The 17,527-nt window shown below is 44.6% G+C and overlaps 1 long non-coding RNA gene across 1 annotated transcript; it reads left to right on the forward strand.

Annotated features, from left to right (window-relative positions):
- Positions 1-4,988: 4,988 nt before the first annotated feature.
- LOC123385674 lies at positions 4,989-17,006 on the forward strand. The gene is made up of 2 exons (XR_006598632.1): positions 4,989-7,189; positions 16,941-17,006. It is a non-coding gene; the product is annotated as an uncharacterized LOC123385674 (long non-coding RNA).
- Positions 17,007-17,527: the final 521 nt, after the last annotated feature.

Consider the following 17,527-nt stretch of genomic DNA (forward strand, 5'->3'; position numbering starts at 1 on the left):
AATTTGTTGGATTTTCTTTCTAAACCCCCTTAATTTCATTACTGTTTCTCAAGGATCAAACTTCAACTTTATTCCTTGGCATGGAAATCCTTAGTAATCCGGCCTCAAACTACTTTCCTAACCTCCTCTTTCAATAATGTTTTACTCCAACTTCTATTATCTTGAATTACTCTCTATGACTTTCTTTACCTGTCATATCCCGCTCCTGAACCTGTGTGTGTGTGTGTGTGTGTGTGTGTGCGTGTGTGTGTGTGTGATAGGAACAGTGCTAGATTTGGCCTTAATAAAACTTCTGGAGAGCAGAGAAGCCTGCTCTGTGATATCGGATGAATCACTGTTTCTCTCTGGGCCACCGTGTCATTTACAGAATACACTGAGTTACAGCATTTTATCTGGTTTTCTTCCTCTCATCCGTGCCGTAGAGCTGAGCCAGTGACAGATTCAGTCCTCTTTCTTTTCTTTTTTTCTGAAGTCTTTGCATTTAAAGTCTCAGCTTTTCTTGAAAGTTCACTATGTCCTGTAATCCACTCCCCACCTTCCTGCATGCCCTGACGTGGCTGTGAAGCGCAGAGGCCACCTGAAGTGCAGAGGTGGCCAGTTAGTGGGTCCTGTCCTGTGAATCTACAGCTTTCCTTCCATATTGAGCTCCTCGTCCTGAGCCCTGGTCGAACTCGTGAGCCCCCTTCCGGGTAGTCGAGCTGTTTGGCACTTAGCTCGTTTCCCACCAAGAATCATTCTTGACTCCTATCATTGGACTGACACCCTTGAGTCACTGGTTTTGTCCTCCTGATCCTCCAGTTCAAGACCACCAGACACATCATCCATTGTCTTGGCAGAAGGCTAAAAAAATTTCTGGGAACTCAGTAGCCTGGTCTTCCATCATGTTTTTCCCATGGATTAATTACATAAGAAAAGAAAAAAATGAACATACAAGGTAAGGAAAGCAAGGAGAATGAGGTTAAGAGAAGCAGAGGGGGAGCTGGAAGGAATAAGAAAGAGATAAGGAAGGGGCGCCTGGGTGGCTCATTCAGTTAAGCATCCGACCTTGGCTCAGGTGATGATCTCATGGTTTGTGAGTTCAAGCCCCACGTCAGGCTCTGTGCTGACACCTCAGAGCCTGGATCCTGGTTCAGATTCTGTGTCTCCCTCTCTTCCTGCCCCTCCCTGGCTCACTCTCTGTCTCTCTCTCTGTCTCTCTCTCTCTCTCTAAAATAAGTAAACATTAAAAAAAAATTTTTTTAAAGGAAGAGGCAAGAAAGAAGAGGTACAGGAGGAGGGGAAGGGGGTGGAGACAGCAGAAGACAAAGCGGCAGAAGAGGAAGGAGGGTAGGAGCATCGTGAGAACAGGTTGTTGCCAAATGAGACATTTTTCTCAATCGGTCGTCCACGGCTGCCGCTGTTTACACTCATCCACTATGTGACTATTCATCTGGACTCCTTTCCTTCTCCTGCCAATCGCTTTGTGGAGCGGGGGCACCCCAGCACACGGAGCCGGGTGACACACGTTGGAAAGAAGCCCCGAACAGAAGAGGAGATGCTACTTTCGTCCGGGAGGAGCAAGAAACGGGTGATGGCGGAGATGGCAGTGACCGAGCTCAGCAAGATGGGAGGACTCATTAAGCAAATAGGTGGCCTCTGTGGCTGAGGAGACGGCCTGCAACATGACGAGCTGACAAACCGAGGCAACAACGTGGAAGCATCTCAGGAACGCGACGCTGAGCCACAAAAGCCAGACACAAGAAGCAGGAGACATGCTTGCGACCCTGTTTCTGTGAAGATGAACAGGCAAAAAGTGTCTATGGTTTTCGAAGCTGAAAAGTGATTGCCTGGGATTACGGAGGAGTAGTGTGTGAGAAGGGGCACACGAGAACTTTCTGGGAGGTTGTAAGTTTGTCCTGTGCCAATTTGGAGAGTGAGTAAATGAGAGTATATGTATGTAAACGCTTGTCAAGGTGCATGCTTGTGACTTTTGCATTTTACCATATAAAAATATACTGCAATTAAAAAGAAAAAAAGCTAAGCAGCAGAAAGTATCCACGTAGAGCAGTAAATTTAAAATACCAATACAGGAGGGGCACCTGGGTGGCTCAGTCGGTTGAGCGTCCGACTTCGGCTCAGGTCACGATCTCGCAGTCTGTGAGTTCGAGCCCCGCGTCCGTGCTGACAGCTCAGAGCCTGGAGCCTGTTTTGGATTCTGTGTCTCCCTCTCTCTCTGACCCTCCCCCGTTCAGGCTCTGTCTCTCTCTGTCTCAAAAATAAATAAACGTTAAAAAAAATACCAATACAGGCAAACAAAGCTTATTTGACCGTGGCCCTGATTTTACAATTTATATTACTGTTATTTAAAAGCTTGTTGAGGGGCGCCTGGGTGGCGCAGTCGGTTAAGCGTCCGACTTCAGCCAGGTCGCGATCTCGCGGTCCGGGAGTTCGAGCCCCGTGTCAGGCTCTGGGCTGATGGCTCGGAGCCTGGAGCCTGTTTCCGATTCTGTGTCTCCCTCTCTCTCTGCCCGTCCCCCGTTCATGATCTGTCTCTCTCTGTCCCAAAAATAAATAAACGTTGAAAAAAAAAATTTTAAAAGCTTGTTGAAATGTAAAATTAGTCTCTATTAACAACACGTGAACACATGGTAGGTCTGATTTTAAGATAAGATTTAATAAACATGTACCTTTAAATATTTATTAACTTAAAAATAGATTACAGGTAATGTTTGTCTCGTGCCTTTTTGGCATCTATTTTCTATGACTTTGGAAAAAGTATTGATTTTTATTTATATAAAAAATTAAGAAAATTAAGAAAAATTGAGACTTTATTTGAGGGGGGGAAGTACCCACTATTTTATTCACGACTGTGAACTTGTTTCTAAGAGCCCTCCAGAAATAGCTGAAGAATTCACTGTGCATGCCAAACTGGCAACATAAATGTTTAGTTCCTTGAAATATGCACAAAGTGTGTGTTAGTATAAACTTACCTTCCTTGACTGAGTGATGTGAAAATATTGGCTGGAATGATTCATATTTTTTGGTGAGCCAAAATGTATGCATGAGTATTATTTTAATAAGTAAATTATGTTAACTGTAGTTTGAAATATACCAAAGACATAAACAGTTTCTTTACTGTAACTCTTCTGGACCAGAGGTCGTGACTTTCATCTTGACTCTTATGTTGTTAAGAGAAAATGCTGCAGGGGGTCCAGAAAGTTGGTCACAGGCAGAGTTAAATTTAGGGTCCACAACCTGGTAGGCTGTGTGACCTCATGCCTTTGCCTTGACCTCTCTTAGGCACAGTGTCGTCATCTGTAAAAGCCTAACTACCTGTATCTGCCTCGAGGTGCAGCCTGGTGAAGAGTGAATGATATTTCAAGTGGAAAGCGTAAGGTCTGGCGTATAATAGTTGCTCAATAAATGTTTCCCACCTACTTCCTTTCCTGGGGATTCTGTGGTCACTGCGATCCTTGCCTTAGGCTGCAACAGTGGCCACGCTCACCTTTAATAGTTCTGTTCACTTGCTAGCTGGTCACTTCACAAGAAGTAAGGAGAGGGGGAGTGATAGTTGGTCAGACAATTCTCCTTGTCCTTGGCGTTAATAAATGCATTCTAGTTGGACAGAGCAGGTTGAAGTGAGGGGGTAAAAGTGTCTTGTCTGAACTCGAACTATTGGGATTTGCCTGGTTGAGGTTCTCTGCTTGTGAATCTGTTACAGGACAGGTTTGTGGATAGTCTTTCTCTAGGTGAATCTTACACCTGGTACAAAAAGATGCTATGCTCTGGACGGGAGACTTGCACTGGCTTCTGGAAACCTGAAGGGATATTAAGAAAAATTAATAGTCTGCCTTGAAGAGCAAGTGAGAGCCACTCAGGAGCTTCAGGAAAAGCAGGATCTCGTGGGTTGGTTGTGTGTTCCTCCATGGCTGCCATTCCACTGGGCCCCAAACGACTGCAGAGATGCCCGGGAAAAGCAACTTTTCTGTTTCATTGGCCTTTGCAATTGGTTTGTGACTTATAAACTCAACTTAGAGCGTAATTATGTCATTTTCATCTTCGCAAATGTGGCATGCTCTCGAATCTGAGCTGCAGGGATGGCTTTATGAAATGAAATTGCTCCGTAGTTGCTTTAAATGGAAATTGCTGCATCAGCTACACGGCAGTGTCTATTCTGGAAGCTAATTGAAATTGCTCTGGCAGATGCCGGAAACAAATGCTGGGTTACATTAGCTTATGGGGGTCACTTTCTCCACTGTGTCACATGTTAAACTTGTCACACTGGCTTGGATTCTAAAAAAGAGCACAGGGCTGGGAGAAAGGGAATTTGGCCACTGCCTTCCATACAGTACATACTTCTGGTGGCATTCCAGTTCTGTCTGGGACAGATACGTGCCTTGTGCAATAGCAATCCCTTTACCCCTTAACCACCACACAGGTTTATTGACATAAATCCAATGTGAGAGTGTTTAAAAGACAAAACTGACTGGGCAAGCGAGCCGTTCAACTTTGAATATTGATTTTGTCATTATATCCATATTTATTTCGTCTTTTATTCAACCAAACACTTATGGAGTGCCTAACAATGGCTACATTTTATTGAATGCTTAGAATAGGCCAGAACCCTCTTTTTACGTGTTAACCAATTTAATCCTCACCATAGCCCTATAATCTCTGTTTTGTAGCTAAAGAAACTGATATAACAGAGGCAAAGAGGTTAAGTGACGTGCTGGACGTTGGAGCGTTCCGAATACGCTGGGCACTGCTGGATGTTAGGAGCACACAGATCGATAAGTTCCAGCTGAAGTGCGATGCCATTAACATCTAGCTGAAGGGAGAACGAGAACAGGGAAACCTGGCCTCTGTTTAAGCCGAAAGATGGAGAAACGGCTGAGAGCTGGGGGAGCCCCGTGGAGGGACACCTGATAGCACTTCAGGCTCAACGGTGGGACGTGGGGCAGATCCCAAGAGGATGGGCGGGGCGGTGGGGCTAAATGGAGCCTGGGGCATAGACTGGGCAGCCGGTTTGGGAACCGGCTGCACCTACGAGAGTTTCGACATCAGTAGTGAAGATACCAGAAGCAATGCAAAACAAGCGATCAGGGACTGAACACACAGGGCAAGGTGAGGTCAGAGACTCGGGGAGATGGTCCACCCCCATCAGCCAGATGCTCATACTCAGTCCTTAGTAGGAGCCGGCTATCTAGTCAACCTGGAAATCTTTAGTTTCTGCTGAATCCTGGAACCAGTTACCCACTTGGCCAGTGGGAGGCCTCCCCTCAGAGTACCTGGTCATGTTAGGAGTGCAGAAAGGATATTTATTTAAGTCTTGTGTTTTTTTTTTTATTTGAGAGAGACAGAGGCAGCACAAGTTGGGGGAGCGGCAGAGAGAGAGAAAGAGATAGGGGGAGGGAGAGAGAGAGAATCCCAAACAGGCTCTCCACCACCAGCACGTAGCCCGACTCAGTGCTCGAACTCATAAAACTGAGATCACGACCTGACCCGAAACTAAGAGTCGGATGCTTCACCGACTGAGCTACCCAGGCACCTCCAGAAAGGATATTGAAAGAAACCATCCAAGCTGGTTCTTAGGAGCATTGCGTTTCTCACTAAGCCATTTGAACAACACATGTCTACTTAGGGGATTCATCTGTTCATAGTATTGTGTTCCTTTAGTACATTCCGATGGTTCACCAATGTTTTTAAGTTGCCTTATCTATTGAGGAGAATGTGTCTCTACCTAGGAAGTGGAAACTCTTAGCAAACAAACAAAACAGTAAAAGGAGAGAGATACCTCCACACCATTCATAAATGACACCCTCTCCATCCTTATTCAAAAGAAATAGGAAATAGGAAATCTAAAATGAAAACAATAACAAAAAAGCACCATGTACTTGAAAGGAATGAAGTACTTAAGTGAACACCGAGTTTACATCTGAATTTCCTAGCAGCCACGCTAAAGAGGGAGATGCATTGGGTTCTTTAGTTCTGATATCCTGACAGAAAAGCACACACCTGGATCTGGAGAGACGCTTTCCTGACCTGCATACAGGTGGATGCAGCAGGTGGATGTGCTGCTCCTAAGCAAACAGTTAAGTCAAGATGCTCCTTGATGCTCCAAAAGTCACCAATTAGTACAAGAAGAGATCCTTGCTTTCTGCCTCCAAATAAATGAATTGGAGGGGGCGGGCTTGTACCGTTTCTGCTTAGCTGTGATTTCTGTGTGGGACGAATTGCCCCTTCGGGAGTTCTTGAGAAACATGGCCAGCGGTCAGGAGAAACCTGCGAGGTGGTCCCAAGAGTGTTCGGGCCATAGTCATTGTTAGCCAGTGGTCTAGAGAGGCCTTCCACCGTGGGGCTCGGCTTCCGGACAAAGGCGCATGCCATCTAGTGGTGAGTACCCCTAAATGACTAGCACCCAGATCCTTCAGGGTCTCCAAGCCCCTGCAGATGCGCCTGAGAGATCTATTAGAGCAGGTCCGGTGGAGTCCCAGTCGACCGAGGGAAGCTTCAGCTGCGTTCTCTGCCCCTTAATGGTTTAGTGAAGATACATTATTACCCTCTGAGTTGTTACGGAGTCTGTATGAAGTAGAAAGTATTTAATCAAAATCAGTGGGATGTTGGTTTCATCCTCGGAGCCACGTATGACCCTTACTGGAAAGAGCAGGTGCACTGCTCTTCCTCTTTCCCGTGCAGCCCCACGAATCTCATTCCTTCCTTCCTCTATGTCAGCAACGTGGAGCTCTCTCCTGCCTAGTTCGCTTACCCTTTCCCTTCTCTGTGCCTTACTGCTGTTAGGACACCCGAGCCACCGCAGTGGACCGCTTTCCTGCTTTCGTTCCGCTCTCGCAATGAAAACCACGGCACTTACGGCGCACCGATTATGGGCAAAGCCTGGGCAGGAGTTCTGCCGGCAAGGAATTCACAGTGTGGGGGCAATGAGACACAGGCCTAACGAATTGAGCTTCAAGGCAGAAGTACTAAATGCCTTAAGAGGCCTGCGGTCCTTCCGGAAGGACCCAGAGGGGTTCCGTGAAGGAGGCTGTGTTCTAGAAGCCGGGCCCCCCTTACCGGTGTGCTGGGGGTAGGGTGTCGCTGACCTAAGCCGCCTGCCGGAGGACGTGGCCAGCCAGAGATCGCCAGCGGCTCGGTTCACCTCGTGGGCTGGGAAAGTAGCGTCAGTTCCCACGCGCGTCCAGATGGAGAGACCGTGAGTACGCTCGCTCACCAACGGGTTAGGTTTGGACGCTGGGGTTGCGTGTGTAAGGAGGAGTCTGAGGGGAGACAAGGATCGAAGAAGGAACCGGGTGCATTTGCGTGTTTGCGGGTGTTTGCGTGGAAGGGAGCAGTGGACAATAAGGCTGGAAAGATGGATCAGAACGTCGTCACGGAGGGTCTTGTGTGCCAGGCTGCGGAGTATGAATTGTATTCTGGAGTCTGGGTGGTCGGTGAGGGCTTATGTGATGCGGAGTGGTACGATCTGAGTGAGGCTTCTTGAGTATCTACCTGTACTTGTTGGGTTAAAAAGGAGAGAGAGGCTGGAGGTAAGAAGTCCCAGGGAAAGACTGAAATGTTAGATCTGAGAAGTAAGGAAGGGTGAACTGTCAAAGGCACCAGGCATGGTTTTCTGTCTGGCATCCCTGTGGCCCAACTGGCTTTGTTCCCTTCATAGTCCGCATAGCAGGAAGGTGACCCCACAACAGCCCTTGTTCAGGAGACCAACCCGAAATGCATAGGGTCGCTTGGTCACAATCTCATATTCTCCAGCGGAGGGTCTAGCCTGGTTTAATTAGCTGCCCTGGATTTATGGTTTATAAGCATGACCGCTCTGTGTGTGTGTGTGTGTGTGTGTGCGTGTATGGGGTGGGGGGGGGCAATCAAGAAGGGTCTGTGTGAGCTGCACAGACCCCCCCCAGAATTTGCCTACCTACTACTCTTTTTTTTAAAAAAAAATTTTTTTTTCAACGTTTATTTATTGTTGGGACAGAGAGAGACAGAGCATGAACAGGGGAGGGGCAGAGAGAGAGGGAGACACAGTATTTATTGTTGGGACAGAGAGAGACAGAGCATGAACGGGGGAGGGGCAGAGAGAGAGGGAGGCACAGAATCGGAAACAGGCTCTAGGCTCTGAGCCATCAGCCCAGAGCCCGACGCGGGGCTCGAACTCACAGACCGCGAGATCGTGACCTGGCTGAAGTCGGACGCTTAACCGACTGCGCCACCCAGGCGCCCCACCTACCTACTACTCTTAATGTTTATGTAGCTATTCTCCTCCAATGATTCCTCACGCGCACACACACAGTAGGAATAACGAATCGTTAGCCACATAGGACAAATTATTTCAGTGTTAGAAATCATTCTAATACCAAAGGATTTTGACACAAAAATTGTACGTCTGTATTTGAGGACATCTGCTATGCTACCAAACTGTAGCGAATATTAAACTAGCGTCAGAAGAGGTGTTCCGCTTTCTCCCCCACTGTGGCATATATGGGAAGGAAGAGGGGAGACGGAATAATCTGATGTTACCTTTGCCATTTCCACGGTATATTTGCCTGTTAGAACACTTGCACTAAGGAAAATAATATACCTCCGCAGTTTCCTTCCTGAAAACAGAGGATGTTGGGGGAAGAAATAAGCTTTTGCTCACTGTAACCCTAACCTCATTATGCCTAGTGTATCCGAAAGCTCAAGATCTCAAAGGGCCATTAAATTTAAGTAAGATTGAACACATGAGAGAAATGAAGAATTGGCAAATGGTAGATGCCAGTTAAGATGTTTCAGTTAGAAATTTAACCGAGGGCGCGTACATTTGCTTTTTTTCTTGTATTTATTTCCTGGGTACATTTGTTTCACATTCCAAATTTTTGTAATTCTGAAATCAAAGGGAGAACATTGAAACCCTTCCAGCTAGGCTCATAAGGAACCTCAAAAGTGGAACTTGGCCGGCAGGCCTAAGCAGTGGTCCTGGCTGGGCCATGCACACCTCCCCACCCCCCAGGGCGAGTGGAAATACTCCAGGAACACGGGCCACGGGAACCACCGGCTCCTCCTCCTGGAGCATCCGATTGGCTTGATGTGAAGTAATTAAAAACATTATTTTTATGTTAATGAAAAAGGGCAGATAATGAAAAAAAATTCGAGAACTTCCTTTTTTATTGTTTTTTGTTTGTTTGTTTGTTTTAAATTAAAACCTGCCTATTTAGGGCAGTTCTCCTCTGGCTGGGGACCTAGTCATTGCAGGGAAGTGGAGGGAGTGATGTCGGAGGGCAGTTAGAATGAAGGTCAAGTACAAAGACCGAGAGAAATGGGTAACTTCTTTCCAGACCCGTTGTTCCATTGGTGAGCGTTTCAGGTGGGGGCTGGAGGGGCCGCGTGACTGTGGGTGACTATCCCTTGCCTTCCAAGGGCTCGGGGTCTCTTGGGACCAGAGGCTCAATCCGCTAAGGTTTTGTGGTTAACACGGATGTGGTGCTCCCACCGTTTGGGCTTTTAGTCATTGTGATAAATGCTGTTGTTTCCCTTTTTTATGCTTTCCTGATGTTCAAATCACTCAGTCTTAGAGCTGGAAGGGGCTTGTGGCCCATCAAGTCCAGCCTCCGCTTTGCAGGACCCAGTCTGGCTGAAAGAACTCAATTTATTTGGGGAGTTCTGAAACTACTTGCCTTACTTAATAAATCACACATTTATTTGTCAACTTATTTGTTGGGCTAGGAATTTGGTTTTCCTAACTCCCGGTCTTAATTCTTTTGAGAAAATCAAAGTATAGATCTAGGGAAATGTTAAGGCTCAGAGGTGGTCTCAGCTGATTAGAGTTCCTTCATATCTGGAGCCTTGTCCCGAACCTCTGGCAAACCACAGCCTTGCTCACAGCTGATGCTTAGATAGCTCAGGACTTAAGAATTTTTTAAGGGTCGTTAAAAAAAAGAATAAAGATGAACATGTGGTAAAGATTACATGTGGCTTCAAAATCTGAAATGTTTACTATTTGGGTCTTTACTCAAAAAGGTGGCAGATCCCTAAGGCACGGTGGCCAGCTAATGTAACCCCAAATCCAGTCGCAGCCTTTCTCACAGAACTCCTCTTTTGTTCCAGGCAGGGGGTGCTCGGCCAGGTGATCACAAATGATTAAACTAGTCACAACAATCCTGTTTGTATCTCCTAACTGTTTTACAGTTAAAAGTAGCCATGAGACTTCGTTCTGACCTACACGGCCTGGAAGTCTTCCGATGAGGCGAAAGGTAGCTGTTTGGGGAAAGCTGTTGCTTTTCTGACCTATGCATTTGACAGCACGTGTTTCACTTCTTGGACTGTGGTATGATGGCTGGAGTTGCAGCAGCTCTCTTGTTGCCATGAGGAGATAACCAAGAGGATTGCAGTGTCACTGGCCTTAGCGTGATTGAACCAATTCCAGCAACCATCTACCTTAAGAGGTTTTGCTGTGTTGAAGAAAATTAAACTCATGTTTCCTGAAGCCACTGTAGCTGTTTTATTTGTTATATCTTCCTAGCGATGGAGGTGCCATCTAGCCTCGCAAATTTCAATTGCTTCCAGTTTTTATTCGAGGAAATGTTTTCTAGTCAACCTAGAGTTACTTGTTGTTTTCTGATCTGTATTTTTATTCATAATTATCCCACTTCCTTATTACCTCCTCTGATAGAGATTTAGCTTTAGCAATTAGTGTTGCTTTTATGCATTTTAGATAAGCCACATAACCTTGGGAAATTGCCCTTTTAGTTTCCGGAGTTTTAGGATGGGAATAGCAATACCTTACCTTATGAGATAAGTACTTTGGGGGGAAAAAAAGAGTAACGCATAGTAAAGTACTTAACAGAGGGTTTGGTGTGCATAATTTGCACTAACAACTGTGAGTTGTTGTTGTCGTCGTGTTTTGTTGTAATTCTGCTCATCTTCCTCGTCCTTCTTCTGGGTTTCTAATAAAGGAATAAGCATCTTGGGTTCTATATGGAACTCCGTCCCTTTAATAATGATACAAAGGCAGTGGCCTTGGAACTAGCGGGAAATATTTACCCCAGGAGAGGAGACTTTACCTTGAAATGCAGTGTTGGAAATAACCTGAAGATTTCTCATCCCTGGATGCAACTTTAATTTGAATGTCAACATTGGACAGGTTTGGAGTACAAAAGATAGCAGAAACAGCATTCCTTTTTCTCTCCACTTTCAAAAGTTACCCGGGTAAACGGGATAACAATATTTAGGAACGCACCTGACGACCGACGGAAGGCTCTTGCTTATGTTTAACCCAGTTTGATGATCTGAAAGGTGTAGGGCGTCACCTGAGCAATCTACGTTTTATGTGGGAATTTTTTTTATCGTACCAATTGAGATTGCTCGTAAAGAATCCTTGGGGTTTTTGACAGGGAAGAGAATCTATTTAGCAAAATTAGGGACGGGGGAAGAAAAGCGCCTCTTTTTAAAATGATGCTTCAAAAGGAGGAATATTTCTATTGCAATAAATTATTTTTTGATTGCCTCTATACCTCTTCCTGCTCCAAATCCCCATTCTGAATGTCATCATTAAACAGTGCCCGATGTGAATATTAATGTGAGTCAGGAGAAGGCTGCCAGCCACACACAATGCATTCAAATGTTGGCTTTACATAATTATCCTTCCTTTTTCCTGTGTTCTTTATGATGCCCGGTCTAGATTTTGCAGTGCTATCTAGTAAATCTGCGGGACAATTTCTTTGTGTTTGGATGGCAGCCTAAAGTATTGCCAGCCTTGTACCTAGATGAAATTTGGCTCAAATGAAAGCAAGCTATTGGCAAAAGTGAAATTTTATTAGAGTTTTAAAGACGCTATTTATATTCGACTGTTTCACTTCTTTTCTGTCCAGATGTTTCCCTGCCTCTAGGTCATTGTTCTACACCTTTGATAAGTGCGGAAGGGTTAATCATAGTGGCCACCGTATCTGAATGCCAAGGATTTGTTCAAAATACTTGCTGAATACTGAATGGAAAGCCTAGAAAAAATATTTTCTCATCAGTGAAAACATATTGTTCTTCGTGCCAGAAAATATTATTGAGGACCAGTAGATATTGCTGATAGATTTGTTTGTTGTTTCCTGAATATTGCCGAGGTTTCTTGAATCTGCTCACAAGCTTGAGGTGAGGGAGAAGGAGGTCCCAAATAGGAGTTGAGAAGAGAGCTTTCGGCTCCTTTAAAGGACTCTAACCCCGTGGTAGGAATGAATTACACTCTGACATACAGAGCAAACTTGGAAATCCTATTGATAGATCATTACTGATCATCTCTAAGAATTTGTGGGGGAAAATGATCATTTCTACAATTCTATGATTTGGCAAGTGTGTCCCTAATTTTCAAAAATAATAAACCTGATGCTCTTTCCAGCTCAGTATAAGTGTCTTAAACTGTACTTTGAGAATTAAGAAAAACGGAAGGAGAAACAGTGGATGATGAGGAGTCAGCATAGATTTGCTAAGATTATTTGCTTTAATGGTAGCATTACAGGAGTGTTAGTGAGGGAAGGTCGGTACGATCTATCTGAATTTCAAAAGACATTTGTCAAAGGATCTCAGATGTACTCAAGGCAAACAGAGAAATTTGGTCTAAATCCCTGGTTTTCAATAATTCATTTGAATACAGGATTGTTCTCAAACAGAAGATCATGAGAAAATGCAATATGCAGAAAAAAAGAAAGAATGAAAGAAAAGGAAAGAAAAGAAAGCAAGGAAAGAAAAAGAAAAAGAGAAGGAGTTGGCTTAGGGAGAAGGGAGACCACCCTCCCTTTGCTCCCTGACCCCCTGCCGCCTATGGAACTCATAACTCTCCTTGGAGAATAGAAGGAAAACTACCCACTAATTTGATAGCATCTTTGATTGCGTTCGTTAATTGAATGACCCTACTCAACAGTGCTCATTATTCTATTGATGACATTCTAGAGTGCGTTCTCCAGTGGAAGGTCACAGAGCTTTCTCCTCTGTTTCTCATCACCCAAGAAACTTAGAAAATGAGCAAGATATTGGTGATGATCATATCCTGGATATGAAACTAGGGAAAATATTAATGTGATGGAAGGCAAAATCAGACTCTAATTGGGTCTCAAAGGGTTAGAATGATAAGGAAGTTCCAATAGGATGAAATTTAATGGGAATAGATGAAAAGCCTTGCATTTAGGTTATTAAAACCAGTCAGATATGTACAAGACAGAGGATATAATTTAGCAGTGAGTGTGAGAAAGGTTTGAGGGTTTCAGTTGATCTGAAAGTGAATAGTAGTCAAGCATAGTAAAAGGATGATATGTAGGAGACGGCAACATATGATCTATTTTTTGATGGTCAGAGCCATGTGAACTATGGTGTTCCCTATAGTAATAACAGTTGTTAAGCTCTTGCTCTGTGTTGTGGTGTTTTCTTCTTCAACCTTACATGGACTGTTATCTCTAGGTTTCTGACCACATGGTTTCTTCTCGTTGGGGTGTATGAAGAATCTCTTTCTGCCACTTCTCTTCCAACTTACCCATTGGCAGTGATGTGCTCTGAAATACCTAAGTCCCCCTCCCATCCACGGAAGAGTTTTTAACGAGTTATGACCCTTGGATTTTCTGAAGACAAAATCGTCCTGGCTTTTCACCCATTCGTTACAAAAGATGAATAAAGGGTTGGGATGATTCAGACTACAGGCTTGCTAAGTGTCCTGTGACAACAGACTGTCTTGGGCTATTTGTTCATTTCCAACCTAGTCCCGAGTGCTAACATTCGAACATATGTGCAAATGGCTAATGTTCTTTTAAAAATAATAGACCGCAACATGACATTCTTTCCAAATTGATGCTATGGCGGGTATTAGATCAGTTCCCGTCGGGACGCCTGGGTGGCGCAGTCGGTTAAGCGTCCGACTTCAGCCAGGTCACGATCTCGCGGTCCGTGAGTTCGAGCCCCGCGTCGGGCTCTGGGCTGATGGCTCGGAGCCTGGAGCCTGTTTCCGATTCTGTGTCTCCCTCTCTCTCTGTCCCTCCCCCGTTCATGCTCTGTCTCTCTCTGTCCCAAAAATAAATAAAAACGCTGAAAAAAAAATTTAGATCAGTTCCCGTATTTGTGCCTCCTGACTTAAAATTTAACAGGCTGTGGAATACTAACTGCAATGTCTTACAGTCAATACAAGTTCTTCCTTCCTCCCTCCTTTCTATGTTCTTTCTTTCCCACCATCTTAACCTTCCTCCTCCTCCCTTCTTCAAGTACCTATTAATCACTTTCTATGCCTTAGGTGTGGTGGGACAGAAAGAACCAAATGCAGTTAAGTGTCAGATGCACCCCTTGGAGGAAAAGGGAAGTTGGATGAAATGACAGGACTACAGGCTTTTCTGGATTCGTGTTCTCTTTCAAAAGAGGCCATCTTTTTCAATGCCTACGGCTTTGTGAAGTTTCTTCCAAAACATACCAAATATAGCATTTTTTGAGGCAAATCGCCCTGTTGCTCCCTTTAAAACTGTAGGGATTATTAGAGATAAACTTTCACCAGGGTTACAAGCTACTTGGTTTGAAAAGAGGAGAAATTCCGGCTGGCACTTACCGCTATCGCTTCTCTGCGAGGTTTCCTGACCCAAGGCCTACAGTTTCTTAATTCCCGTCAGCAGGGGCAAAATAGCCAGCTACATGATTAGCTTTGCGGATCGCTGAATGGAGCGGGAGTGACTGGGGACACGGTACAATCTGGCATTTGGTGACGATAGCCTTAGGGAGGAAGCGTATCCCCCCATAAGCTAACAACTGCTGTTTTTCCAAGGAAAGTATGGGTATTGGTGTGGAAATCCTTTCCTCTGGAGGCTAACGCACACTGCCTCTATGCAGAGCACTGAACGTGATCTGGCAATTTATATATAATTTAAACATTTCAGGTAATGATTTTTTTTTATAGCATCTCAGCAAGATCTGCTTTTTCTTCTAATTCCTCCTCCTTTTCTTTCTTTCATGCTTTTTCTCGTGTGTGTGTGTGTGTGTGTGTGTGTGCACGCATGAAAAACTGTGTCTACTTCCCCCTTTTGGAAAATAGTTTTATTGAGTTGTAATCCATACCATACAACTCGCACATTTAAACTATATACCTCGGCAATTTTTAGTATATTCAGAGTTGTGTAACCATCGCCACAATCACTTTCAGCATATTTTTATCACCTCATAAATAAACCCTGTATCCATTAGCAGTCACCCCCCCCCCCATCGATCCCCAACTCCCATCCCTGCCAGTGCTCAGCAACTACTAATATTTCTGTCGATATAAGATTTGCCTCCTTGGAACATTTACTACAAAGGGAATCCTGGATATGGTCTTTCAGATCAATAGATGGTCTTTTATGATGGCCTTTCATTTGGCATAATGTTTTCAAGGGTCTACCCACGTTGTAGCTGGAATCGGTATTTCACTCCTTTTTATAGCTGAATAATATTCCATTGTGTGGACTATTAGCCTTCTTTCATTTTCTTGAGGCACTGAAGTCTTTGTAAATTTTTTCCGTGTTTATTTTTTTGAGAGAGAGAGAGAGGGCGCGGGCGGGGAAGGGAGGCATCGAAGTTTTATCTCACCCGTTGGGTTGTAAGCATTTGGAGGAGATGGATTTCTTTCCTTACTAGACTTGTCTTCTGCAACATAATACAAGTTTGATAGTAGTGAATGGACGCTAAATAGAAGTAAATGTAGGAAAAAGAAGTTTGGCATCTTTCAAGCTTTGCCAGAGTGCAGTCTATGTAGTGAAGGTATGAAAGGGAGACTGAGAGAAAGGGTTTGGTGTAATAAACTGAATGAGTATGAAATAATGAAGGATAAAATAAAGAGGAGGCGCTAAACCCCACAGTGGGACGCCCAGGACCTTGGAAAGAAGGCGGCTCGGTGATAGAGTGGGAGTAGCCAACGAAGACAGAAATTTTATGTACAACCACGGATGTAGTTATGTTTGGTTTGTGTAGAAATCCTGAAATCGTTGAAGTTTTAAACGTAAAATGAGTTCGTTGATGAATAGCTGCAGTTGGTTGTGACTTGTCACCATCCTCCTTCTCATCAACCCCGTTGTCACCACCACCACCGTCATCATGTGAACATTTATCAAATGCATATTAAAAGGTACCCCAAATGGACATTTCTTGGTGTTCAGGACACTAGGCTGAAACATTTTACTAGTCTCCGTAACGATTTTATGACGTAGGATCGACTCATATCCTCAGTTTTACCCGTGAGAAAACTGAGGTGTGAGGTTGGAATTGGAACTAGGATTGACCTACTCTGATGTCCTTCCTTATATTCTTCTGAAGTAATTTCTAATTGGGGCTCCCAAACGTTTAGTCTCAATTCTGCTTCCGTCCATTCTGACTTTGAGTTGATTGGTATAGTTGTGGTGATTTGGATGATGGTTGGCAAATATACCCACTCCTCTCCTCCCACCCCAGTTGCTCTCCCTGTGGGCGGCATGTGCTTCCCACTCCATTAGTTTGAGTTTATGTGACTGGCTTGAGCCCGTGGAATATTAAAAGACCTAACTTAAGTAGAGGCCTTAAACGTGCTTACATTCTTTGACTTGCCTTTTATGTGCCAGTGATTAACCACAAAAAGAGGATGCCCACATAGCCACTGCCCCTTCAGTCTGGGCCCAAGAATGAATACATATGGAGCAGACCAGAGCCAGCCTGCCTGGGGCCAAGCCCAGCTGACCTACAACCTGAAGCCCACTCAGATCTGCTCGGCTAGGCAAATCTATGCACGAGAATAAATCTTTGACCTTGCAAGCCACTGAGTCGGGGTCCTTTGTTATGCAGATTTCTATCTGGCAATATTATTACGATAGAATCCATGAGTGCTTTTGTTGGTTTAGTAATTGGTTCAACCAAGATGAGTTCGATCGTCTAACACGTACCTGCCACTGTGGTAGGTGCTGGGCATACAAACATGCACAGAGTAACGTCTTTGTTGTCTTATGTTTGGCGTTTAGGCAGGAGAAATGATGTGTCCATACATTATTGGAAGACAGATGAAATCTGGCAAGGTGCCCAGCAGGTGGCTGTATCTGTGCTCTGGGAGTTCTGAGGAGATGATAGCACGAATGACTGGAGAGACCTAAAAAGGCTGAGGAGCTTTGAGAATGCAAGGAAATGTATGTAATAGGAGGACTTCAGTGCTCTGGACACCAAGAAATGTACATTTTCGTGAGGTTTTCCACCATGTTTTAGGCACTCAGAGATGACACCTTTATCAAGAGTTGAGAAATTAGACATCCATCATCAAAAACTTGAGAAATGTGGGGCGCCTGGGTGGCTCAGTTGGCTGAGCGTCCAACTTCGGCTCAGGTTGTGATCTCACGGTTCGTGCGTTCGAGCCCCGCATCGGGTTCTGTGCTGACAGCTCAGAGCCTAGAGCCTGTTTCAGATTCTGTGTCTCCCTCTCTCTGCCCCTCCCTTGCTCGTGCGCTGTCTCTTTCTGTCTCAAAAATAAATAAACGTTAAAAAAAATTGAGAAATTAGAATATCTTCCAAGTAATTCATTGCTATGAGCATGTGGTCAAGATACTTGCATGAAACT

This window comes from Felis catus, chromosome B2 (assembly GCF_018350175.1).
Source record: "Felis catus isolate Fca126 chromosome B2, F.catus_Fca126_mat1.0, whole genome shotgun sequence".
Classification (NCBI taxonomy): Eukaryota; Metazoa; Chordata; class Mammalia; order Carnivora; family Felidae; genus Felis; species Felis catus.